The sequence below is a fragment of the Peromyscus leucopus genome, chromosome 3, assembly GCF_004664715.2.
Source record: "Peromyscus leucopus breed LL Stock chromosome 3, UCI_PerLeu_2.1, whole genome shotgun sequence".
In the NCBI taxonomy this organism is placed as follows: Eukaryota; Metazoa; Chordata; class Mammalia; order Rodentia; family Cricetidae; genus Peromyscus; species Peromyscus leucopus.
Window position 1 is genome coordinate 56,330,565 of NC_051065.1, and position 26,027 is coordinate 56,356,591.

The following is a 26,027-nucleotide window of genomic DNA, read 5'->3' on the forward strand; positions in this document are numbered from 1 at the left end:
GGTAAGGAGTTAAGAGTCTATAATGCTAGTATGGCTGTATAAGAAAGGAGGGTTTCTTTAAGAAAGAAAGCTTAAATTGCACAAGAAATAAAGCTATTTGCCTGACCTAGGAAACAGGCGTTGTATCCATAAAGGTGTTACCTTAGCTCAGGAGATCATTTGGCCTTGGATGCTTGATAGGTATTTTAGATAAATACACTTGTTAGGAGTTCTTGGAAGCACGCATAGCATACAAGAAAATCATTGTAGAAACCACCTAATATATATACAAAAGCTAAAATATAACCACGACTTCTTAAGCCATGGCTTGACCTTCAGAAAAGTCCTTGACTTTTCCAAGTAGTAGCTTTTGTGATAGTAGCTAGATTCTTTACATTTTCCTGTTGCTTGCAGCAAGGACTGTGAAAATAAAGGCAGGTAGTTATACAAATGGATGTGTGTTTCTAGAAAAGGGTACCAAGAAAAGAGCTCCTTGGTCACTTTCCCCTCTGCTTTTTCTCTTATGCTGTCCCAGAGATGATGTCATCTTTGGAATTACATGGTGGTACTGTAGGAAGTCAGGGGAGAATGGGACATTATGAGTTTCCGTAGAATAGGAAAGGAGGCTTCTGGGAACAAGACAGTCTTGTTAATCTGAAAGGAGAAAAAATGCAAAGAAGATAACCCTTATGCTATGCAAAACCAGTCCATTGTGAGCTGCACATGTGAAAGGCAAGCCCAAACTGTAATGGAAAACGTGAAAACCTAGCATTAAAACCACCACGTGCAAGAACTGAGTCTGACTGAATTGATCACCCACTTTAACAAAGATCAAGTTTTGTGTCCTATTTTTAGTGGGACTCATAAGCTCATAATGCAACATCCAGAGTGTTCAAGAAACAATCCTAAAGTTCTCAGCACTCAAAGAACCAGAAACAACACTAGATGATGCGCAGGTGCTAAGATCAGAGGGATGCATGCTAGACTTAACAGACAGACTCTTAAAACAGTTCTTACAATTATGCTTCAAGAAGTTAGGATGATTCCTCCTGGACTTAAAAACAAAAGGACTTTAAGTCTCAGCAGAGACTAAAGATATATAAAAGAAACAAATGTAAATTTCATAGCCAAAAAAATGCAATATCTGAACTAAAACACACTTGGATTGGTTCAATAGGATAATGGAGGTGGCAGAGGAAAGGATCAGTGAACCTGAAGACAGATCAATAAAATCACCCAATCTGAGGAACAGCTAGATCAAAAGGTAAAAGGGCTTCAAGGACCCATAGGAGAAATCAAAGGTTGCACCATTCCTGTCTTTAGAGTCTCAGAAGGGAAGAAAGAGATTGGTAGAGAACAAAATAATTGCACAGATGATGACTGGATTTCTCCCAGGTTTGATGAAAGACATAATTTTATAACTCAGGGAATTCAGCAAATCTAAAATAGGATAAACTCAAAGAAAGACCCACCTAGATAGATAATCAAACAGCTAAAAGATAAAGACATAGGCAGCGTGTGGATCTACCCAAAGGGGAAGAAACAGCATCAGGGAAGCAAACTTCGGAACGTGGATTTCTCACCAGAAGCGTGGAGGCCAGGAGACTGTGAGTGGAATCTTTAAAGTGCTGAAACAAAAGCTGTTGGCAGAATTGTGGGTTCAGAAAAGACACTCGGGGGATTAGAGTGCAATGAAGGCATGCTCAGACGAAGGGAAATGAAGAGAATTTCTCATCAGCAGAACTGTTCTAAAAGAAACGCTAACACAAGAGCTTCAGGGGGAAGGGTAAGAACAGCAGAGAGAAACAGCCAACATCAGGAAAAGAGCAACACTGACCTAAAAATCAGAGACCATAATGGGCTCAGCTTTTCTTCGCCTGTTAAGTTCTTTAATTTTGTTGAAACATAATATTATATTATTGGATGGAGTTTTCAATACAGGTAGATGCAGTACATTCAAAGATAGACATAACATGTATAATAGCGGTTATGAAATGGGCAAGGAATTTATATTGTTTCTACATTTTACTTGATGTGGCAAAATCTTAATTCTAATTACATTGCAAAAGTGTATTTGTGTGCATATAACTCCTAGAGCAGCCACTGAAAACAGTACAATGAAACATAAATCAAAAGTCAATAAATAAAAGGAGATAGTAAAATAAATATCCAAGTAATTCTAAGAAAAAAAATAAGAAAGAAAACAATGAATTTTTTAAAAAAAGAAATGTTAGATTCTACTGTTTTGATGATGAATTAAATGCAAACAGTATAAATACACAAATTAAAATGCAGAGGTGAACAAAATGTAAGAAAAACAAGTTCAAACTACATGCTCCCTGTTAAGAAACCTATTTTTAAAACTAATTACGTGGATAGGTCCAAAGTGAAACCATGGAAGCATTAACAAAAAGACAGTGTGGGCCGGTGAGAGGCTCACTGGGTAAAGGAACTTGCCATCAAGACTGACAACCTGAGTTTGAGCCCCACAATTCACGTGGTGAAAGAAGAGAACCAACTCCTGCCAGATGTCCCCTGACCTCCACATGAGCACCATGGCACATGTATGCACATACATACTACAAAGTAATTAAATAAATAGAGAAGCAAAGTAAAGGTGATAGGTCTGTATTAGCACTTGACAAAGTAGATTGCAGAAAAATAAATATCATCCTGCATAATGAATGGGATTTATAATTTTTAAATGAGAGTAGCTAATTTTCCAGAGTCTAGGGAAAAGAGAATGGATGAATGAGAGCCCAGAGAGTCCCTCGAATGACCTCAGAAACAGGATAAGGTCAGGTTGTCAATGAAGGAGTGAGATGAGAGCTGGGTATAAAAGGTGAGTGGCACAGTGGGAGACAAGGAGTTCTGATACAATCATCTCATCATCTCTGATACCCAAAATGTGTCATGGTGGCTGTGTCACTTAAAACAGAGCAGGAAGTAGAGAGGGGAGCTGGCCTAGAAAAGGTAATGTGAGTTAACCATGTACAAGGAAGTGATTGCACCATAGTATGGACTGTGGGCTATTTCCTGGACAACAACTCTCCTTGTACCCAATTATCTGCATGCCAGTTGCAATATTTTATACACTACATGGCCTGAGACATCAGCCCATCCCTTTCATCTAGGAGCTAACATCCTAAGGTTCAGTGTTGGTTAAAAATGAAATCTTTACTAGAAAACATGACTCCATTACTGCTTCACTGGGACATAGAAAATGGCAGTCAGAAACTAAATACAAGATGCTCACTGTTTGCCTGGGCATCCAATATTGTAATACTTCTGACATGGGAGCCAAGAGGAGAAAGACTAGCACCATGGACAGCAACCCAGAGGCCTTCATAAAGCTTGCCACACAAAACCTTTTGAGAAACGAGTATTTGGGAAATTCTCACTCTATACAAGTGAAATGATGGAAATGGTATCACTCAGAGTCCCTGCCCTTAAGGATATCATGACCAAGTGGAAAACACATGGAAAATGGAGTTGAAAGACCAGGATACGGAGAGAACACATAGCATAAATGTTGTCGAACTGTTCAAGGGAGACAACAAAGTTGTTCTGACAAAATCTCAAGCAGGACTCACTGGGAATGAGAGGAGATAGCATAAAATTAAAAAGGGAGGTGGCCAGGGTTGGTAATGCCTCAATGAAAGGCTGAGGGAAAAGCTTCGAGAGCTCACACTCTCTCAGAGACCACAGGGAGGAACTGAGAGACACTGGCATGACTTCATAACTGAAAGGAATAAGGGCAGGTGCAGCGGGACAGCTCTCATGGTTTGGATCACTTTATTCACTGGGTCCCACAAACCAAGGCAAAGAGTGCAGGAAGTTGAGTTGGTGTGAAAGAAAGGCCAGAAGTCTGCCTTCAGATAGCGTCTGCGGTGCTGGGATGGTTAACCCCATCTGTCAGCCTGATGGGATCCAGAATCTCCTGGGGGCATGAGCACACCCGTGGGGGATTACCTTGATCAGGACAAGTGAGGTGGAAGACCTCCCTGCAGACGGCTGGAACTCTGGGCTACACAAACGGAGAAAGTGGGCTGAGCAGAAGTATTCGCTGTGCTGTTTCAGGTTCCTGGCATCTTGGTCCCCCCTCCATGACAGACTGTACCCTCAAACTGTGAACCAAAATAAGGCCTCTCTTAAATTCCTTTTGTTAGAGTGTTGGATTTTATTACAGCAACAGGAAAAGTAATTAAGACAGGCGCCTATATGACATTTGGGTGATATGAATAACCCCATAATCACAAGGGTAGTCCCAGGTTAGAGGTGGGCTAGGGAAAAGATAAGGTGAGAAAAGACACAGGAGAAGCCATGCTCACCTGAGAAGACTGGCTTAAATGAGAAGGGAGGCAAGCTCAGAGTGGGTGAAAAAGAGTCCTCCTTAAGGGATATGTTAGAACCTGAACAGTCAGTGGTATCGAGTCAATATAATCAATCAGACAGTTGGAACAGAGAGGTCAAAACTTTCAGAGCACTAAACTAAAGCCTGCTTGGTGGTGCCTTTAAAGGTAGAAAATGCAGACGTTCCAGTCCTTCGGTGCTGGAGGATTTTGTGAACGTAAATTGACTCCCTCACAAAGCTTTGTACAGAAAGGTCAATACAAGATGAATTTGGGCGATCCCAGGAGATACAAGCCCAGAGGACCCCAACTGTCTACATTTGAGAACAAGACACAGGAGACTTCTTAAACACTGAAGAAATTTCTCTCCTTCAATTTAGGATCAATACGCACTTTCCCCTATGGGCCAAATTTCAGTTACTTTTATTTAAAAGGACGAACATTCAGCCCTGAAAGCTGTGATCCACCTAAGCATAAGCTCTGGGACTTTAGAACCATGGACAGCAAACCCAAGCCACCTGCATATTGAGGTTTGATTATTCTAGCCTAGGTGAGGTCATTTTAGTAAGGTAACTGACAGCCCTTAATGGCCTCTAAAAGGTTGCATGAATTGAAGTACTTCCATCAATCCATCTTCTCTTCAGAACAGGGTAAAACTGCTTCAAGTTTTTAGGAAACTATTTCTCTAATGCCTCTCAGGACCTCTTTTCCAAACAGCTCAATTAAGAGAGTCATGAAAAGGAAATAGGAAGGATAATGAGCATGAAATCCTCATTGGATCTAGGTCCTTGTCAATATCTAGAAATCCCTCCAGTGTCCCATCACCAATGATGGCTTTTTCAGAAATCCTATCCCCTGGCATGAGGCAGAATAGTCATGTACATTGGGCATATGAAGACAAATATGCATAATAATATAACCTCGATGACTGAAGATTGGAAGGTGTGTTTTCAAGGAGTTATGTATAGACATGATTTGTTCACTAAAAAAAAAAAGAAGAAGAAGAAGAAGAAAAAAATGCCTATGGCAGATGACTGGCCAGACAGGCATTGACATGGATGTGCTATAGGCTTAGAAATGTATTTGCAAATCATAATATAATGGAAATGGACATCATACTTTGCATTTATATAGCAACTATTTCTCCAAGGACCTCAAAGGATCCTGCAGCCATTACCTGACTCATCCTTGTTATAGGCTTGCAAGATGAAAGAGAGGCAGGGATTACTCATCCCATCTCATTAAAGAGGAAGTAGATGCCCTGAGGGGATACACTGACGGGCCAAGGGCATAGTATGAGTCATTTGTTTGCTCTAAACCATGGACAGGCTGAAATTTAGTTGCAAATTGTCCTCAGACTTACCAATTCTGACCTATAGGCTTCTAAGAAGGAAATGATTCAGACAGTTAAATGCAGTGTGGAGGGAAGACTGGACTGGAAGGGCAGAGGGAACGGTGCCCAGTTGTCCTCCACTGGACTCTGCTGGTGGCCTTCTTGCAGACAAGCATAGTGCTTCTCACAGCAGAGAGAAGGAAACGTCCCTGCTATTTCTGTACCGGACACAGCTCCATGTTAATAACTGCCACAGATGACTATCCACAATGCATATGTGTAATGTACACTTTACATATACATTGTGTCATCTTATAATGGCTAATGTCTACTTGACTTCCTTGTCAAAGTAAGAGATGGGCTCAGGAAAGACCTGATGGCCTATCTGTGGTCATGTGCCTGACATGTTTAGGCTCAGTGTATTTTGATGGATTTGAACATGTTTATTTCTACCATGCTCCCAGCTATGAATTCATAGTCACACTGTGAAGGCCCCAGTGCCAGAGCTTCTCACCAAAACTATGTCAGATAATTCACAAGTAAGTTACCTGGATTCAGTCACTCTACAGTGTATATATACCTGAAAACATCATGTTGTATGTGATGAGTACACATGATTTATCTATTTTTAAAAACTTAATTAAAAAGCTGGAGTCAACTGAATCCCCAGCCACCCACATTTCCAGAATACTTGCAGTATTCCTTGGACAAATGGGCCCAAGGGGCAAAGACCCACGTTGGCCACTGTCATCACCAGGATGGTTGGCCTTCCTGGTACTAGATTCCTACCTGGAGCCAGAGTTGGTGGCAGAGCTCCACAAGCAGGGATTGAGGGAGACTGTAACCTGGAGGCTGACAGACCCCGTGGGCCCTTTCCCTTGTTTACCCAACACTACCAGTTAGCATCTGGGATCCCACCGACCATCACCACTGGGCAGAATGGGCAGAGCTGCCTCATGACAGTGGTATCTTTCATGGCAAAAGAAACTGAGGTTCAGGCCTCTCCAGAGTTACAAAGAAGAATGGATGTGCATAAGCATCAGGAACTCAGCCGGGCGGTGGTGGCCCACGCCTTTAATCCAAGCACTTAGGAGGCAGAGGCAGGCAGATCTCTATGAGTTCAAGGCCAGCCTGGGCTACAGAGTGAGTTCCAGGAAAGGCGCAAAGCTACAAAGAGAAACCCTGTCTTGGAAAAAAAAAAAAAAAAAAGCATCAGGAACTCACTCTCTTGAGGGTGTTTTTTTTTTTTCTCCCAGTTTGGTACCACCACAAGGTACTGCATTTAGTAGAAAATAGAAACTAGAGGGTAGAAAAGCAAAAGCTGCGTCTACAGGGAACTTCCTTTTTTGCATAGTTTAGAAGGGTGTGTCACTTAGTGCCACAGCTCTGAGGTGCAGGTATTATGAGCCACCCACAAACCCCCATCTCTAATTACAGAAAGCAAAGCCCAGGGTGTAAACAGCAAAGCTAAGCATGGGAGAAAGCCAGGATCCCAACACGGTTATGTGGGCTTTGTGCCCTTTCCACTAAGCTTCAATAGCCCCAGAGTGTCTGATGCTGTGCTTTGCTCCTGATGCTGTCATCCTAAGGTGGTAGGGCATTTGCTCATCTTCAAGCAAGAATGTGAGTCACAGATGCAGCCCAACAAGCATGGGTGGGATGCCTTTGCATCAGTCACTGTGTCCCCTGGGGCTGGGACTAAGCTATGACTTCAACCATGCTATGACTGCAGCTTAGCAACTCACTGTATGCAACAGTGCCATCCAAAAACATAAGTCACATATGCCATGTGCACTTTCATAGGAGCCCCAGATACAAGCCACACCTGTAACCTAAAAGCTTCCAGTAGTTAACATAAAATTAAGGAAAAGAAAGAAGTGGCGTAAATCATAGTAATATTTTACTTAAACCAATACATTCGATTGATTATCATTTCAACATATAACCAATATAAAATAGTTAGATATTTTACATCTTCTTTTTCTTTATAACTTTTTTCATATGTCTTTGGAAACTCAAACTATACTTTTTATTTATGATATATTTCCACTTAGACAAGTTGCAGCTGAAGTGTTCAGGAGCCACAGGAAGCTGATGGCTATAGTATTAGGCAGTGTGGGTCAAGAAGGATCTATAAAGCTTGGAGGATGTGTCCTGAGTCAACCAGCTACCAAGGTAACAGCACAGTGGTTAGACAGCAGAACCTGTCTTTCTTGGTTGTGAGTCCATTTTCACTGTGTGCCAGCTTCACGTCTTTGGGCCATTTCCTCAGCCTGTGTTGCCTTGGATACTTGATCTATAAAATAGAGATGGTAACAATACTGTGGTGATATTGTGCCCCCTAATATATTGTGCACCTTAATAAACTTATCTGGGGTCAAAGAACAGAACAGCTGCTAGATAGACATAGAGGCCAGAAAATGGTGGCACACACACCTTTAATCCTAGCATTCCGGAGGCAGAGATCTATCTGGATCTCTGTGAGTTCAAACCCACACTGGAAACAGCCAGGCATGGTGACACATGCCTTTATTTTTTTTCCCCCCCGGAGCTGAGGCCCGAACCCAGGCCCCTGCACTTGCTAGGCAAGCCCTCTACCACTGAGCTAAGACCCCAACCCGACACATGCCTTTAATCCCAGGAAGTGATGGCAAGAAGCAGAAAGGTATATAAGGTGTGAAAACCGGAAACTAGAGGCTTTTAGGAGCAATTCAGCTGAGATCCATTCAGATGAGTATTCAGAGGCTTCCAGTTTGAGGAATCAGGATCGGCTGAGAAGATGGCAAGGTGAGGTTAGCTGTGGCTGGTTCTGTTTCTCTGATCTTTCAGCTTTAACCCCAATACCTGGCTCCGGGTTTGTTTTTATTAATAAGACCTTTTAAGATTCATGTTACACAATATACCCTCTTGAAGGGTTTTGTAAAGGTGAAATGAGGAAGGGCTTGGGATCGTTTAAGACATCATCACTGATATAATGGCACTTGCTGATGCCACCAGGGCTACCCATTTCACTATGACTCAGTTTCCTTTTCTGTAATAAGTTTGTTGAGAACAGATGCTGTCTGAGATCCCTTCTTGCTGTGTTGTGTGGTGAAAAATGGATAAAATCTTACTTTGTGTTTCTATCACTGCAATGAAACACCATGACCAAAAAGCAAGTTGGAGAGGAAAGGGTATTTGGCTTACACTTTCATACTGCTGTTCTGTAGCTGAAGTTTTCTCCAGTCCTGCCTGGCCCACAGTCAGGACAAATCTGTCACCAGCCAGTCCCACAGCCGCTCAGACCCAACCAAGTAAACACAGAGACTTATATTGCTTACAAACTGTATGGTTGTGGCAGGCTTCTTGTTATCTAGTTCTTCTATCTTAAATTAACCCATTTCTATTCATCTATACTTTGCCATGTGGCTCGTGGCTTGCTGGTACCTTACATCCTGCTCCTCATTGTGGCAGCTGGCAGCATCTCCTCGACTCCACCTTCCTCTTCCCCCAATTCTCCTCTCTGCTAGTCCTGCCTATACTTCCTGCCTGGCTACTGGCCAATCAGTGTTTTATTTATCAATCAGTCATGGCAATACATTCACAGCATAGAGAATATCCCACAACACTGTTCATCATCAAAGGAAGTCAGGACAGGAACCCAGACAGGGCAGGAATCTGGAGGCGGGAGCTGATGCAAAAGCTATGAAGGGCTGCTGCTTACTGGCTTGCTTCCCATAGCTCATTCAGCCTGCTTTCTTATAGAACCCAGGACCACCAGTCCAGGAGCAGCACCATCCCGAGTGGGCTGGGCCCTCCCCTACCAATCACTAATTAAGAAAATGCCTTGCAGCCTGATCTTGTGGAAACGTTCTCTCACTTGAGGTTCCCTCCTTTCAGGGGCCTCTAGTTTGTGTGTCAAGTTGACCCAAGACTGGCCAGCACAGAATCCAATTCAAAGGCTGTTATATTATCTCCATGATTTAGTGTGAAGTATGCACTGGGCCAGGCCCAGGATTCATCCCAGCTCCACGGCAGGGGCTCTAAATACACGAAATGCTTGAGTGGAGCAGGAAGACCTTGTGCGGTGAGAAACTCAGTACCTCCATCCTGGGCTCAAGTTGGCTGGCTCTCTCAGTCCCTCACTTGTCACTCAGAGAAGCTTTACTGCAGCCAATCCCTCCTTTACCACGTGCTTTCAGCACAGGTTAAAAAAAATCTCCATGGGCCTGGGGCTGGGAAGATGGCTTGCGGGGTGTGTTTGTGTGTGTAGGAAGAGCTTGTTTTGTAAGCAAGAAAACCTGAGTTCAGACACCCAACTAAAAGGCTGGCTGTTGTCCCATGTGCAAACATCCAAATTCAGTGGGAGACTCTCTCTCAAGTGAATAAGGCAGAAAGTGATAGAGGGAGGCATCTGGCAACCTCTTCTGGCCTTGAAACTCACACAGAGAATCATCCAGGGCTGATGACCCTGCACATGGACTACTAGCCATCTTTGTCTGAGAAAGGAACGGAAGAGGAAAGCAAGCAAGGGCTAAAGGTCACATGTTTGAAAACTGCAAATAAAAACACCCAAATCTCCACAACAGCTATCTTGTGGCTCAAGGACTCTCAGACATCTGGCCTCTCTCACCTAGATGCCAAAGAGAAGCTGCAGAGATTCAAGCAGGAGACAGCCAAGTGCGTCAAGTACCTCATCTCCAGGGATGCTGGCAGGGGAGGTGGAGTCTCCAGTCCATCTCTGGGCATGGCTTTCATCCTCCTCCAACAGTGATACAGGAACTGGAGTCTCTGCTGTTTCTAGTGGAGGATGGTGGGTTTCTGCTGGCTTGACACCTGAATTCTCCCTCCCCTGGACTCTGAACAGAAAAGTAAAAGCACTGCTCATCTTGATAGAGAAGAAGAAAGCAAGGCCAGCGCCAGGGCTGTAGTGGGTAGCCATTCCAGCTTGGTTCTGGAAGTTCCAACCCCCATTGAGACTCTGGCAACTGTCATGCCTACGAGGCGGGGCCAGGGGAGGCGCCTGGAGACCTGAGAGCTGGATGGGCCAGCGCTCTCTCTGTGTGCTCTCTCTGTGCCAGGACGCTGAACGGTGAAGGTGGACTGTGCAGAGCTCTGGAGAACATCGCTGGATTGCGATACACCTTCCCCAGACCCTGCGACCTACCTTTCACTTAATTTGTGAGTTATACCATTAAATAAATATCCTTTTAACTACATGGAGTGGCCAAAATAATTTCTCCAATATCTGGCGCTCATGTGGGGCAAACTCCAAAGGCCTGGGTGGCTCCCACCCTCTCCTCCCTAGCTGGCGGGTACCTAAACCCGCCTGCAAAGTTCCATATAACCAGGGAGTGCCTACATGGTTCCATTCCCGAAAAAGGGAGCAGCTAGTCCAATCTTAATTCCCTAGCTTAGCCCCAGACCAGCGAAAGAGGCAGGGGAGTGCTAGCTCCGATTTCCGCCATCTCCGCCATTTCTGCCATCTCCAACTCCAGCCAAGATCGCCAGCAGGCCCTGTTTTGGAGCTGTACCAACTCCACCTGCTGGCTGAAAAGTGCTACTACACGCCCCAAAACCCACGAAAGGTAAGCATATTGTTTCAAGTAAAGGTACTTGATAATTTTACACCTTAAAATTGACTAACAAATTTTGAGTAATTCGTGTAATATGGCCGACAACATTACCTCACAAGAATTTAAAAACCTTTTTGCCTGTATGATGAATGACATCTTCCTGGAAATATACGACATTCCTAAGGCATATCTGGGCTATACCATTTTGGCATTCATCATAATAATTCACACAGTGTTCAAACACTGGTTTAAGAACAAAGATGAGTCATATTGGGACTGATACAGGCTTTAAAAGATAGCAATGAAGGCTTACAGAAAAAGATTCTCTCTCTGGAATCTGCTAACCAGGATTTACAGGCTTTCAAAGATAGCAATGAAGGTTTACAGAAAAAGATTCTCTCTCTGGAATCTGCTTTAAAAAATAGCAATGAAGGCTTACAGAAAAAGATTCTTTCTCTAGAATCTGCTAATCAGGATTTACAAAACAGGTTTGTACCCAAAATATTTAATGGATAGAACACTAACTCTCCAGAGTGAAGTTGTGGCTACTCAGACAGTGTATAAGGAAGAAAGATTATCGTTAATTGATAGGATAAGGTCCATGGAATCATGTGTTTCTGAGGAACATAAAAACTTCAATGATTCCATGAGAAATCTGGAGTCCCTTGCAAGAGAGGAGGTTCACTCCCTAGAACAGACCCTAGGTGCTCGTTTGCAAGCCCTAGAAGAAACTATCAGTAAACATGACAAGGGAACTAATAAGCAGAAGGTCAAGACCATAGAGGTTGTAACATCTCCAAATGGCTCTCATACAATGGCTTATCCTATTATCGTCCATGAGAAGCCAGCAGATGACACACACCCCGAGCCATATATGACATATACATTACAACCAATTTCAACAAGGGACTTTAAAAATATAAAGGAAGTAGTAGTTACATATGGGATACACTCCACATATGTAAGACAGATGTTAAATTCGTGGTCTACCTCACATAGAATCATTTCAGATGACTGGCATCAGTTAATTTCAGCTGTTCTAGAATATAACCAGCAGTTACAGTAGAAAAGCTGGTTAAGAAAAGAGGCAAAAAAATTAGAACAACAAGGTAAAATCAGAGGTTTTGTGATCTCCCAAGATCAAATACTTGGTGAGGGATGTTTCGCTGACAGGAATGTACAAGCCACTTATGACGAGCATACAATATCCCTATGCCGTACAGCAGCTCTAAATGCTTGGAGAAAAATTCCAGAACCTGGAAAACCAACTGAGGTATACACAAAGATATTTCAGGGACCGCACGAACCCTTCACTGATTTTTTACAAAGACTGAACACAGCTATAACAAGAGCTGTGTCAGACAAAGAATTAAGAAAAGTATTAACTGAGTCCTTGGCATTTGACAATGCTAATGCAGAATGCAAAAGAATACTTACACCATTAAAGATCAGATCAGCTCCTTTGGAAGAATGGATTCAATATACTAATGGTGTTCAGTCTCTTAACTACAGTAATGAGGCTTGGATAGGAGAGACAAATCCCAGAGGTGAAAGAAGGCCCCATAGTACCAAATGTTTTAAATGTGGTACACCAGGTCATATAAGTAAAAACTGTACATGGGGTACTCCTAGAAGTAATACTCCTTCTAGGAATAGCCTGAACAGGAGACCCCAACCACCCCTGGATTATGTAGAAGATGTGACAAAGGCCGACATTGGACCAGTGAGTGCAGATCAAAAATAGATATACAAGGCAACCCTTTACTGGCGGGAAACGCCTCAGGGGCCTCTTGCAGGCCCCAAACCAAACATAGTACGAACATTCCCAGCCACTGTGGAAGAAATTCCTCTCCAGGACAACTGAATAAACCAATACCTAATGTAAAAACAGATACTGCAATGGATGATAAAACAGCTTTGATAGATGGATCACAGTTTACAAAGAACACTATAAAACAAATATTTTGGCAGACTTCCATAAATGAACAAAGACCAAAGCTTAGAATTCGAATTAATGGCCTGGTTCTGGAGGGCCTGGTAGACACAAGTGCAGATGTGACTATAATTACACCAAAATCATGGCATCTGAATTGGCCTCTTCAAGAGGTAGATGTCCAACTTTTAGGGATTGGCACCCTATCTCAGATAAAACAGAGTTTGAGATGGGTTGAATGCATAGGGCCAGAAGGACAGAGAGGAAGGCTGAAGCCATATGTAGCAAATGTAGCAATAAATCTTTGGGGCCGAGATCTGTTACAACAGTGGAATACCCAGATTAAAATTCCTACACTTCCAGAAAAGGAATACAGACCCATGCATGTTTCTAGGAATAATATCATAACATACTATAAAAATCAGTCAACAACCATTCAGGCTGTTCACAAACAGAGCACAACTGTTGTTGAACTTTCAGAAGTACCAACTGCCTTACCTTTAAAATGGCTAACTAATAAACCTGTCTGGGTTGGACAATGGCCTTTGACAAAAGAGAAGCTAAAAGCTTTAGAACAGCTGGTTCAAGAGCAGTTAAATGCTCAACACATTGAAGAATCTACCAGCCCTTGGAATTCTCCTGTATTTGTTATTTTAAAAAAATCTGGTAATTGGAGAATGCTGACAGATCTGAGAGCTATTAATAAAGTAATTCAGCCAATGGGCTCCCTACAGACTGTGATGCCCTTGCCCTCTCTGCTACCCAAAGAATGGCCTATAATAGTTATTGACTTAAAAGACTGTTTCTTTACCATACCCTTACAAGAAAATGATAGAGAAAAATTTGCCTTCACAGTACCTAATTATAATAATTCTCAGCCAGTCAAGAGATATCAATGGAAGGTCCTCCCACAGGGAATGTTAAACAGCCCTACTTTGTGTCAATACTTTGTGCAGAAACCATTAGAGATAATTCATGTAAAGTTTCCACAATCCATAATTTATCACTATATGGATGATATCATATTAGCTGATCCAAAGTTAGATACATTAGAAAGCATGTTTGAAGAAGTAAAAAAAGTTTTGCCTCACTGGGGACTGCAAATTTTTCCTGAAAAACTACAAAGAGGAGATTCTATTAATTACTTAGGATATAAGATAGAGCTACAAAAAATTAGACCCCAAAAGGTACAACTAAGAAGAGATAGATTGAAGACTCTTAATGATTTTCAAAAGTTATTAGGAAGCATTTCCAACTTACTGGGTATCATGGGAATACCCAAAGATGGACTACAAAATTTGGCTAATACTCTAGAAGGGGACAAAGAATTAAATAGTCCAAGAGAATTATCAGCCGAAGCTGAGAAGGAATTGGCTCTAGTAGAAAAGACAATTCGAGAAGCTCATGTGGATCGTGTGGATCCAGAATTTAAATGCATTCTTGTCACATTCCCCTCCAGACATTCCCCAACAGGTATTTTGATGCAGAGGGAAGATATTATATTGGAATGGATATTCCTATCACGTAAACCAAATAAGAAATTAAAGACTTATATAGAAAAGATCTCTGATTTGATTCAAAAGGGTAAATTAAGATTTCGCCAGTTGACAGGAATGGACCCAGCAGAAATTGTAGTACCGTTAACTAATGAGGAAATTTCATCACTATGGAAAGATACTGAATACTGGCAGAGAGCCTGCAGTAACTTTTTGGGAGAGATTAACAACCACTATCCCAAAAGCAAGAGAATAGAATTCATAAAGAAGACTGAATGGGTCCTTCCTCACATTGTACGACAAAAGCCAATTTCCGGAGTCCTCACATTCTATGCTGATGCAAATAAATCAGGGAAAGCAGGATATAAATCAGGAGACTTAAGTAAAGTGGTACAAAGTCCATATAGCTCTGTACAAAAGGCAGAACTGTATACCATTCTTATGGTACTAATGGACTTCACAGAACCCCTCAATATAGTCACTGACTCTCAATATGCAGAGAGAGTTGTTTTACATATTGAAACTGCTGAATTTATTCCTGATAATACAGAATTAACTTCATTTTTCATACAATTGCAGGAAATCATCAGAAAAAGGGAACATCCTATATATATATAACACATATCAGATCCCATACAGGAATGCCAGGACCTTTAGCACAAGGTAATGATGAGACTGATCAGTTACTAATAGGTAATGTGCTAGAAGCCTCAGAATGTGATAAGAAATACCATGTAAATAGCAAAGGTTTGAAGAAGGATTTCTCCATCACTTGGCAACAGGCTAAGGATATTGTGAAAAAATGTCCTACTTTCTCCATCACTTGGCAACAGGCTAAGGATATTGTGAAAAAATGTCCTACTTGTTCCATCTATAACCAAACTCCATTACCTGCAGGGAGTAATCCAAAAGGTATACAAAGAAATGAAATTTGGCAGATGGATGTGTTTCATTTTGCAGAATTTGGAAGATTAAAGTATGTACATCATACCATTGACACCTATTCAGGATTTCAATGGGCAACTCCTATGAGTTCTGAAAAGGTTGATTCTGTGATTACACACCTATCAGAAGTTATGGCCATCATGGGAATACCTGTACAAATTAAAACAGACAATGCCCCAGCATATATCTCCAATAAAATGAGACAATTCTTTGCTTATTACAATATAAAGCATGTTACAGGTATACCACACAATCCCACAGGCCAAGCAGTCATAGAGAGATCCAATCGAACTTTAAAGGATATGCTAAATAAACAGCAACAGGTAAGAATGACTCCTAGAAATAGACTACATAGTGCTTTATTAACCTTGAATTTTCTCAATGCTAATGAGAAAGGAACAACAGCTGCGGAGAGACATTGGATGACAGACAAAACTCCTGAGCTAAACCAACCAGTTTATTTCAAGGATGTGCTGACCTCAGAATGGAAACCTGGATATGTTCTACGTTGGGGAAGGGGTTTTGCCTTTGTTTCTGCAGGAGAAGAAAAGCTATGGATACCAACAAAATTAATAAAAATTTGATTCGAACAGGAAAAACCCCTTGATGAAGAGAAGTAAAAGATCATCCACCAATGTGACATCTCTACAAGTTGTAAGAAAAATTTAACAATCAAAGGTGGGGTAGGGTTCTGTTTTTGTCTTTCCAGGATAATGGAAATACCCATCTTCCAAAATGCATAAGGCCTTGGATATTCGGATGTTTACAGCAGAAAGGAAGAATCTATTGGTACCAATCTATACATGGTAAAATCTCACTGTCTAACATCTATCTCTCTATCAATCTAGAAAAGTTGTGGTTCCAATTCAATTATAAGCCAAGCTGGCTTTGGAGATGGAATTGGCTCACTCCTTCTCTAAACCCAAGCATATTGCTAAAAGAAAAGTTTGAGAGATTCTTCAGTCCGGTATCAGAAGAGCCCTCTGGTGTGAGACAGAAGGAAACCAATAAAAAGGGACCATTGTCTTCTAAATTCTAATTCTCTCCATGCTTACTCTTGATTTCTCAGAATCCTTTCTTACATGCTATGTCCTCTTTAAATCCAAACCTCCCATTTTTGATAACAAATAAGTTTTTCCAATAGCAATCTCAGAAATCTCCAGAAGGAAGATGGGGCCCCAACAACAACAACTCTACCCAATCCAGAATGATGCCATGGTAATCATCATCATACTACACTTCTTGCCAGAATTTCAGACAATCTTACCCATTACTCTAAAACTTGCTGCAGAACCTACAGTTAGTCTAACTGAGATTTAACTATCTGAGCTTTCTCACAGTACCCAACAGAGATAACATCACCCCCTAAATGGCAGGAAGCAATTCTAAGAAAACGACGCCCCTTCTCCCTTAGTTTCATAATTCTCAGGGTTATGGATGACAGTTATAGGGTTGGGGTGGAAGAAAATATTAGACTCAGTATTGTAAAAATAAAAAAGGGGGAGAAGAAATGGAACAAATAGGTATAAGATATGATGGTAAATCATTGTATATACTAGTAAACAAATTTAGTAAAATAGCAACCTTAGATAATTTGCACTGTAATTTGTACTGTTATAGATTCTTATATGTTGATACAAATGTAAACTATTTTTATACTCCTGTTTAAGATAATTTGTATATTGATACAAATACAGAACTATATTTGTTATAATGTACATATATTTCTACTCTTACTTGAAACATTTTTATATTGATACAAATGTAAATTTATATCTGTCATACTTTATATATGTTCTACTTCTGTTTAGGATATTCGGTATATTGATATATATTTAAGATTATTGTCATATTGCATATCGCACTATATATTCCTACCTCTGTTATAAATATCTTGTATAGTCTCACAATTTTGAAGTAATCGTTCTTCACCATACATTTGCTTATAGACTGTTTACCTTGTTTATGTGAAGCCTTAGTCCTTAGGTTATTTCGGTAGATAAGACTTATAGATTTATAGTTGCCTATGCCTGTCATCTTTATAGTTACATTAGTTAGGTTATCCAGATTTACAGATACATAGGTCAGATGGACAGGCAATCTTCAAACACTTCATAGACCTAGAGAATATGCATTTAAATAACTTAGAATTCTGTTGATGTAAGACACAATTGCTCCTGGCTGCACCAATTGATCCCGAGAGAATGTTGGGCTTCTAAGACATGTCCATTTGGAAGTTTGTCTTCTTGGCACAAAATGGCCTACTGGGCAAAGAACTGCCCTTGCCTTGATGGCTGACAGTACAAATGCAATGCTGTCCTTCCTGGACAAGCGGGACACAAGGAAAGCGACCACTGTACTCTGCCAAGACAGGGTAAGATGGTCTTTCAGAAATCCTGCTTCTGAAAATGGTCTGTCAGATACTCTATAGGCCTGTAGCCAATTTGAATGCACCAACAATGCTGAGAAACATTAGGTGACTGTCCAGGTTGCCAGCTGTCTTGGTCTACTCTTGCAAGATTCCCGAAAGTTGCTTGCATCCATCTACCATTTCTCAGGTACCATTATGTTCCTTCTCAGGTCTTTGATGGGATTGAAGACTAGCAGTTATAGTTACAACTTAGTATATATAATATCTTAGATAGAACATATTAAGTATTAGATTCAGGTTTTTTAGAATAGGACACCTTTGAATGATCTTTATAACATGCCATTTACCTATGCTCTATACTTCTCTGGATTTTAGTATGTGTTTCTTGCTTGATATTGTTTGCATTGGTTGTAGTTACATCTTATCTAGGTCATTATCCCTCATTATTTCTGGACAATATTTGATAACCATTCCTTTGTATATAGTCTTGTATTAGTTTAGAACCTTCTTATTTAGACAAAAAGGGAGAGATGTAGTGGGTAGCCATTCCAGCTTGGATCTGGAAGTTCTAACCCCCATTGAGACTCTGGCAACTGTCACGCCTACGAGGCGGGGCCAGGGGAGGCGCCTGGAGACCCGAGAGCTGGATGGGCCAGCGCTCTCTCTGTGCGCTCTCTCTGTGCCGGGACACTGAACGGTGAAGGTGGACTGTGCAGAGCTCCGGAGAACACCGCTGGACTGCGATACACCTTCCCAGACCCTGCGACCTACCTTTCACTTAATTTGTGAGTTACGCCATTAAATAAATATCCTTTTAACTATGTGGAGTGGCCAAAATAATTTCTCCAATAGGGTCCCTGCCTGCTGTTTGTGAGTCATAATCAATCACATCAGCAAGCTCTTTTCAGGTGCTCTCCTGGAGGAAAAGCTGCTTCAGCTCATGTCCTGTTAGACACTGAAGACCAGGCCCATCCATGAGCAAGGCTCCGAGACCCATCACTGAGCGACTGAGACCCCCAAGCAGGCAGAATAAAAGACAGCAACCGTACTGCTCAGACACTGGGGCCACTGCTGGCGCCAGACAGTGACACCTCGCGCTTCTCTAACTGAACTGAACAGCTGTCCTCGGGTCCCAGACACCATGCCTTCAACACCGTGGCCTGGTTGAGGGACTGGATGTTTGTGTCCTTCCAACACTCATCTGTTGAAACTCCAACTGTGATGGGAATAGGAGGTGGGCCTTTGAGATTGTATAAGATGGTAAGTGTGGTGGGGCCCTCCAGAATAGGATTAGTGCCCTTAGCAGAGTCCTGAGACAGTGTGCTGCTGCTGGCTGCTCTCTGGCACGTGGGGATTTGGGAAGTCAGTAGTCTGTTCATAAGGGCCTCTGCTATGCTGGCATCCTGACCTCAACTTCCAGCTTCAGAACAGTGGGCAATACATTTCTGTGACTTAGAAGCTACCTAGCTTCGGTTACAGCGAAGAGACTGAGTAAGAGCTGCACCCTAAGCCATTGCTAAATGCTGAGTCCTCCCTTTGTGGCTTGCTGGGGGTGCTCACAGAGTCCCAGCATCCCCCCATTTCAATATGAGTGGCTAATCATGCACTAATAAAGTGGAATTCCTTCCCTGAATGCCCCACCCAGTTAGTGCCACCAGCTGGCACCCATCACTCCATCCCCCTCGCTCCCAAGTAAGATGGAGCCTCTTCTTCCTGCAGCAGCCACCCAGTCCCACCACACACCCTGGGTGACTCCCCAGAGGAGACTTCCTGCCCTCACTTGCCCTTATTGGTCAAGGGCAGTGGAGCCCATGGTTGAATATGTCCACATATGTCCACATGCTTAGAGGCCACCTGGGGTCCCTGGTCCCACAGCCACTCCAGGCTGCTCCTTCTGCCCTTTAGCTAAGAGCAATGGAGTCCACATTGAGAGAAATCACCATCTGCTTAGCTTTCCCCACGGCTCTGTCAATCATGTGGTGAAGACACTTCTCGCCACCAAGCCCGGGAAATGGGCCCCGAGGGCCACACACAGCTCTAGCTGCAAATGTGTTTACACAACACAGCACTCTCATTCCTCAGCAGCCAGTCAGACCAAGTAGCACAGCACCCTCGGGGTATCTAATCACCCTGCAGGGTCCCTTGCATCACTCCATCCACACCTGAGGTGTGTGGGGGGCGGGGAGGGGGCAGCAAGGGTTGTACAGCCATCAGATGAGGCTGCAGCAGGCAGTGACAGTCTGGCCTACAACACCCTCCAGGCCCCAACTGCTCCTTTCTGCCTGGTGGGGTTGAGACCAGGGATCCCTGAATAGTGCCCGGGACAAGGACCTCACAGGGAAGTGTAGGTAGGGGGCAGATGGCTCAGCAAGGTCAAGCTCAGACAGAGTTGACTCTATCCAAAGGACTAGCAACCAGAGTTCCCAAATGGAAAAGGAGGTTGAGAGAGCATCTGGTCCTCCTATCTACTTAGAGGAGAGTGGTGCCCAGAGAAAATAACTAAAAACATAGAGGGGTTGGAAATAGGTCTGCAATACCAGCATTAGGGAGACTGAGGCAGGAGAATTGCTGTGAGTTTGAGGCCAGTCTGGGTACTGAGATTCTGTCTCAGAAATGAGATGAAGAGAAAGGTGGTGGGAAGAAGGGGAAGGGGAGGTCGGGAAAAGAAGTAAATTAAAGCGTTATAAGCATTATACGTAAGGGCTTTGGCTAAGTCTGCCCGGTCCGAACTCTACACTTGGCCTGTTCAATTGACTGCCTTCTCTGTCACCTTTTATCATCCCCACGAGTCTCACTTCTCTCACCACTGAGATGAAGACAACAAATGTATCCTAAAGGAGGGTGTGTGGAGCCCGGGTGAGAAAATGAATAAACAAAGCATGGAACACTTAACCTGTGCCTAGGAAGGGGGAGGGGAGGGCAGAGAGAGACTAGAGGACAGGTGCGGGATGCAGTGGACAGGAGAAAAAACTTCTAATGCCCAAGCTCGGCGGGATCAATGTGGCGATTACTATTTCAAAAGAGCAGGTAGAGAGGGCTGGGGGCATAGCTCAGTGACAGAGCAGTGGGTGGCCCTGAGTTGGATCCCAGCCAGGGATGGAGAGAAGCGGGTGTTGGGGGGATTGTTACACCCACTCTGTGGATGGGAACCTGAGTTCCAGTCCAATATCTCTTTTGTCCTGTTCAATAGAACCAATTCAATGGCCTAGAAGGCAGCAGGCCACACCCTGAACTGCCCCACTTCCCTCCATATCACCTTCCTCTTGACCACCGCTCTCCCCCGGAGCTGCTCTCCGCCTCTGTCGCTTCCCCCAACACCCATTCACCTGTGGGTGAGCTCTTTTCAAAGTCAAACCACTGCCCTGTCAAAAAGTGAAAGGAATTACCATGAAAGTGAATGGCTGGGCCCAAGTAATGTCTCCTCCCAGGCATGTGCCTCCGAAGTTAGGGAACACCTTCTTGAGGGGATCAGGGCCTCTGTTCTCAGTTCTCTGTCCCTGAATCAGCTAGGAATGCTTTTTCCTCTCCTGCTGGGTAATCAGAAAACGATTCGGAGAATGCCACGCAAGAAGAGTCTCTCCCTTCTAGCCATGAACATGCACATGCTCAGAGCCTGATGAATGGTAAATATGACCTTTTGCAAAGTTTCTTGGCAGGTTGATTTATGACAGGTCCTAACCCGAATGTCTCAGGCAGTGGCTGTTTGTGTGTTTGATGAAGTATTCTTTGTCTGGACCCTGATACTTTACAGAACTTCTGTAGTTAGCTCCCACATTCATTCTCTCTCTCTCTCTCTCTCTCTCTCTCTCTCTCTCTCTCTCTCTCTCTCTCTCTCTCTCTCATTCTCTCTTTGACTCTAACTTTTTGCTTGTGTATTTAATCAATCTTGCTGGGAAGCAAACATGAATATATTTATGAATCTCAGTCCCCAATTGTCATGCACACTGTATTAGCTTATTACTGTATCTCCAAGATAATTCTTCCTTCTCATCTCCCTACACCTGCACTTTTGAGTTCAGGGAGATCTCATCTCAAACCAAATTACTTTTAATGTTTGGTTTGCAAAAGGGGCTGCTTTGAGGGTTTCTGTCTTGAACAGGTGTATCTTCTCCTGCATCCGTATTGCCTTTGCCTTTGTTCTTTGCCGTCTCCAAAAGAGAAAGTGAGCGAATTAGACTTCAGGCCCTAGAGGTTGCTTCAGCCCAAGAATATAACTAAACTTAATGAGCAAGTAGAATTGCAGATAGAGGAAAGACCGAGACACACATGTCAGGGATGCGAGCAGTTCATGAATCGCTGCCCCCTCCCCCACCCCTTGGAATGGTGGGAGCGGTGTGTCGCAGAAGTCAGCCATCACTTACAGGGTATCAGAGATCTGAACCATTCTTTGACAGAACTGAGAATGATATTTGGTATTGAGTGGATTTTTCTATCCATGGAAGATGGAAGACAGGAGGAGGAGATGGCAATGACCCCAAGATCCTTTTTCAGAAGTGTGCGGAAGAGAGCGTAAGTTTGTGGGGGTCATGCTTAGATTTTTTTGGTGTCCAGCCACTCCTCAGGGAGCTGTTCTGAGTCCTGAGGTCCCCCTTTCCCTTGACCTACAGATCCCACCGTGCTGGAAGACCTGGCTGTGCACTGCCTGTCACTGGCAGCTCTAAATGCATCTGGAATGGTTTTACCTGCCAGAGAGGACAGGAAGAGCTGGAACCGGGAGCACAGCTGAGCAGGAGAACGTGGGCTGGGAAGGAAGCCACTCAGAGAAGCTCACCACATCCCAAGGAATAGTCTAGTGTGCTGTGCGGAGGAGGGGTGGCTGAGCTTGTCCAAGGTTCAGAGTCAGCCAGAGAGCTGCACCATGAGCTCAGAAGAACAAAGGCAGGCATGGTACCAGAATGAACAGGGGATCCAGGCTGCAGACAGAGCAGATGAAACCAAGGGTCTTTGAGTTTCATGGTGTTTTGTGGGATATAGCAATCATTAATGGGATGCTCTGTTTTCCAGTCACTTGGGAAGTAATTACAAAAATCCCACCTTTGCTGGCCCTATCATCAGAAAGTCCAATGGAGCTGAGTGGAGGTTTTTCATCCAGACGACACACCTTTCAAGGCCACTTACACCATGTGACAGTTACATTCCAGGACCCTGGAGCAGTGAGCCCCACTTGTGAGACAGAGACAGATGTCACCTCTCTACTGCCATTTGAAGGACAAAAGGAAAGCTGTATAACCTTCCTACCCCATACCTGCTGTCAGCCCACCATAGTGCCCCAAATTCCCATTACCTGCTGCTTAGGTTTTCTGTGCAGACACACTAGTAAAGTACAAATGGTACCTAGAAAGAGTCAGGCAGCGGATGCAGAACAAAGAACTTGAATGTCAGAGTAAGCTGGATTCAGACCCCAGATATTTATATTCTTTACCTCCCTCCCTCCTTCCCCCTTTCTCTCTCTTCCTCCCTCTCTGTCTCATACACACACACACACACACACACACACACACACACACACACACACACACGCATTCATGGGGGTGGGGGGATGGGGATATGCCTGGCAACTCACTTAGCATCCTAAAAGCTCTGTGTCCTTGCTTAGGAAAACATAAATTCTACCAATTTAGTATTTGTGCTGGCTAGTTTTATGTCAACTTGACACACAAACCAGAGTTAAATTGAGAGAATCTCAATTGAGAAAATGCCTCTATAAGATCCAGCTGTGGGGCTTAATGATTGATGGGGGAAGGCCCAGCCCATTGTGGGTGGTGCCGTCACTGGGCTGGTGGTTCTGAGTTCTATAAGAAAACAGGCTGAGCAAGTCATAGGGAGCAAGTCAGTAAGCAGCACCCCTCCATGGCCTCTGCCTAGCTCCTGCCTCCAGGTTCCTACCCTGACTTCCTTCAATGATGAACAGCAATATGGAAGTGTAAGCCTAATCAACCCTTTCCTCCCTGACTTGCTTTTTGATCATGGTGTTTTATTGCAGCAATAGAAACCCTATCTAAGACAGTAAGTATGACTGGCATGCACAAACAGCCAATGTGGAGACAAACACACACACTGAGAAATGTTTGTCCATTTTACACTGTCACTATGAAAACTAGTATGATAGGAAAAACCAAGACCAGAGTCAAGAGCCACGGGTTCTTATATGTGCTCTTCACTGGCCAGTCTTGTGACCTTGCAAAGGTCACTTTTCTTTCCTTCGCCTTAAACTGGATTCATTCACTTAACAGATATTACTGGGGGCTGACGAGATGGCTCAGCTGTGTAAGCATGTACCAGCTGTGTAAGCATAGAGTTCTGGAGTTTGGATCCCCAGCAGCTGCATTAAAAATCAGGTGGGCATGGTGACCTGCCTATCATCCCAGAGTCTGAAAGGAGGACAGGGGATCCCCAAGACAAACCCACTAGCTAGACTAGCCTAGGTGATCTCCAAGTTCAGCAAGAGACCCTACATCAATAAAATACAGTGGAGAGTGATCTAGAAGACACCAATACTGAAATTTCTGACTTCCACATGCACACACACAAACAAGAGTGTACACCCTCACACATACCCCACACACACACAACAGGCACACATTATTAAGTTTCTAATATGTGCCGTGCACTATTCATCGGCTTGTGTGGTGGATAAATGAATAACTGTATTATGAACTAGTGGTAAGCAACAGGCCCATCCCTACAGTACAGTCTTAGGATGGAAAGGCCCTAGGTGGCTACTTTAAATGGAGTCCTCCAGGCAGAGCCATATGAAGAGGTGAATTTTATATCAATGTAAAAGAGGCCAGCCATCAGAAGATCAAGGGGACACTCTAGGCAGGTAGGAGGGCAGCAGGTGCAAAGGCTACCTCAGAAGAGGCAAGAGAGGATGACTTATGAAGTCCTTTCTAGGTCCCACAGGCTCTATCTGTGGTCTCTGTGGCTAAGACATGACTTTTGCGTAGGTCACAGGGATCAGTCGGAGGAAAGCTCTTTCACCGGCTGATTGCCATCCCTCAGAGGTAGAGACTGATGTAGTGAGACACATCTGCTGAGGTCCAACGGAGCAAGGGGAAATTCAGAACCAAGACTGGAGAGAGAGGTGCAGCTAAGACAGAAAAGGAACAGCGGGGTGCTGGGCTGAAAGGGCCGTGGGAGGGAGCAGAGCTGGCTTCTCTTCTCACACCGTAGCAGGTGCCCATCATGACACCCCGAGAAGCGGGGATGGAAGCTGCCTGGGCAGATGGGCACTTTTGAACCCTCTGCAGTGACGTTGAAAAAAAGGTAAAACCAAGTCACTAAGTCAGGAAGAAAGTCCCTGGATGAACATGGACTCAAGGGTCTAGGTTGGTAAGACCGGCACAATAGAGACTGATTTGCTTATTGCCTGTTCACTTATTCAACAAACACCTAGTGAGGAGCCAGGTCTTCTGGGCCTGTTCTCACTGTGGGGTTTCATCACACAAAGCAGATAAAAGTCCCTAGAGCCCAGCAGTGGTGGCGCACGCCTTTAATCCCAGCAGTCGGGAGGCAGATGCAGACAGATCTCTGTGAGTTTGAGGCCAGCCTGATCTACAGAGTTGAGTTCCAGGACAGGCACCAAAACTACACAGAGAAACCCTGTCTCAAAAAACCAAAACAAACAAAAAAAGTCCCTAGATAAAGCCTAATTTTATGGTAGAAGAGATAGGCAGTATTGAAAGGCCAAGGTCTTGAACCTGACATTTAGGCCTTCCATTTAATCTGAACATGATGTGCCTAATTGATGCCTAGGGCAGGGCTGGTGCTGGGTGCTATGCGGACCATATCCAGGCTGGAGAATGCCCGATCCTCAAAGCTCTGCTCTCCTTTTACCATTATGCCACTCCAGGAGCTCACAGTCCAACAGTACGCACAGGCTCACCCTGCTGAGAGTCTAGGCTCCCTCCCTGGGTCATCTCAAAGTCCAGCGCTCTCCCACATGGACCACTTTGCTTCTTAGCAGAGCAGAGACTGCTGTGCTGTGGAACTAGCCCATCAGAACCCTCCGAGACTGCATTGCAGGTAGGCCCTAGGAAGAGGTGGGCACCAACAGTTCTCTG